This window comes from Mastomys coucha, chromosome X (genome assembly GCF_008632895.1).
Source record: "Mastomys coucha isolate ucsf_1 chromosome X, UCSF_Mcou_1, whole genome shotgun sequence".
Classification (NCBI taxonomy): domain Eukaryota; kingdom Metazoa; phylum Chordata; class Mammalia; order Rodentia; family Muridae; genus Mastomys; species Mastomys coucha.
The window spans coordinates 11,757,107-11,759,606 of NC_045030.1; the positions used below are offsets into that span (position 1 = coordinate 11,757,107).

The window sequence follows — 2,500 nt, forward strand, 5'->3', positions numbered from 1 at the left end:
ATTTTTTATAGTAGTAGTATATAGTGGTCAACATCTGGGTATAGACAGAATAAGTAGAAGATTATAAAATGACAAAATGGAGTATGAGAGTGAAGAGCCCCATTTTAAGCTGTAGAACAGTAATTGGGTAAGATCACAAAAGGGTTGGAGCAGATTGGAAAAAGAACTCAAAATTGAATCACAACGTCCTTTAGTCCAATTTGCCAGGCAGAAAATTAGAGAGCTATCAAGACTAGCATAAACGATTAAACTGTGAGGTATTGGGCATTGGTGAGAATATAAACAATATCTTCTCTTTCAAGAAGGGTATATCAAAGTTATATCCAATAATGCTGTTAGATCCATGTCTTAAGTCAGAGAAGAAACACTGACAATAGTTTTTATAGAAGAAAGCATTTCATTGATACTTGCTTAGTTTCAGAGGATTTAGTTCATTATCATCATGGCAGCATGCTGGCAGACATGGTGCTTGGAAGAGTTCTACACATTCACAGGCAGTAGAAAGAGGGAGTCTCTGGGCTTGCAGTGAGCTTTAAACTTCACAGCCTACAGTGCCGTGCATTTAAATCTCTGAGGCTACAGAAGCCTCAGACCACCACAATCCAGTAAGATGATCTAGAAATTGATCATCTGACGTGACATTTCTGGGGTTCAGAAATTAGTGGATGTAAGCAAAATCTACACCACAACCATGGTATACATTTCTCTCCTTTCCCTGCTTCTTTCTAGTAACATGGACCTAAGGATGGTGTTTCTTTGTTGGCAGTTTTAAAGGGTAGGAGAAAAATAAACAAATACTGATTCACACCATGTGTGGTGTGAAATCCAAATATTTGCTGTTTGACTATACAAGGATGATTGGGAAACTTTTGAATAGTATTATTTTCACTGGATTGTTACTGATTGAACACTAGTTGTGTAGTTGGCTTCAAGATGAAAAGATAGATAAAACTGGAGGTAGCAAGTATAGAATGTTCCCATGGCACATCTGCAGTCATGTAGGTTGTACACATAAGGGATAGTATAGCTAAAGGAGAAGTAGAATTCACAGTTTTGTTCATATTTTAAATTAAAATGAGAAATAATAGTATAAGCTAATGGGAAACATTCATTAGAAAGATTAATAAAGTAGAGGAAAGAATTTTTAGATGAGATGCTGTGTTTTGGGAATTCAGTATCTTTAAACATTAGTAAAAGATTGTTAAAAGGATAATGAGACAAGGTTCTAAAGTACAATTGACAGTTAAATAAGTGAGAGCATTTGTTATGATTGTGAAGAATAGTTGTCTTATTTTCCCTCTCTTCTAAATCCCAGGCTTGCTTAATTGCTGATATTTTCAAAAGTACTCAATCCCATTTTAGAAATCTGGTAACATTAAGACAAAAAATCTTAGCTCATCCTATTCTGGTATTCAGGAAGCTGATTCAGGAGGAATTCAAGTTCAGGGTATCCATGACTATGATATAACCAGACTGTCTTAGGGAAACAAATACTTTACCCCACTACAATGATTTTGCAGGACACAGGCTTCTTCTATATGTGGCTAAACGGAAGGGAACCCTAGTCACTCATGGCCAGTGCCTAGGAGCCTTACAGTATAGTTGTAATGAAGTAAGAAAATTGCTTAAAAATATTAAACTAATTCCAGGTCGAAATTTTCCCTCAGGAGGTTGCTTTATAATATACTGCACCTGGACAGCCCCTTATAGTCATCTAATTTTTATTCTTTAACCTATTGCCAAGTTAATTCTCTTTTTTACAAAAAAGCTTTCAACTCAGCTATTAAAGATATTCTCAACTCACGATATAGTTCTAATTTTTTTGTCTAGTTATTGAGAATATAAGATGAAATATGCTAATTTGTAGTTATAATTGTATGAATCTCACATAATTTTTTAATCCAAAATTATAACAAGTTGTAAACTATCAAATTAGTTCCCAATTCCAGTGTTTGATATGAATGAAAAAATTCATTCTTCTTTAATTATTTTGTCAGTAAAATGAAATGAAAATTGTGATTCTAGGGGGCAATTTTCAGGTAAAAATTACTCATCTTAGTTTCATTTATTGTTATTGTACTAGATGCATTAAGTGAACTTCCTGTGGACTTAAAACTTTCTTAACTTATAGTATACTATCTATCCTGGCAGATATTTCTCTAATTGTTTATACTCAGTTGATGAAAAAAAATACATCTTTTAGTAAGTCACTGGTAGAGACTTGGAATATATATTTCTATACACATAGAAATAATATATGGGGTTGACTAAGTGAGGAAACTTTAGTAGAGTCTTAACTATTTTAGAAGCTTTGCTCTAGAGGATAGGTGCTTTAGCAGTAATTGAATTAGGGATGAATATATTTACTTTTACATTTAAAGATAAAATGAATTTACTTTCTATATTAATCTCTTAATAGATCACAGATGTATTATTTGATTTATTATATTCATAGCTTAATTATTAATGATATATGTCTATCCATATTTCACTTTAGAAA

General features: G+C 32.7%; 1 protein-coding gene across 9 annotated transcripts in view; it reads left to right on the top strand.

Moving 5' to 3' along the window:
• The window catches only part of Kdm6a (lysine demethylase 6A), a 148,972-nt gene that overhangs the window by 108,762 nt on the left and 37,710 nt on the right, over nucleotides 1–2,500 (top strand). The window lies entirely within an intron of this gene.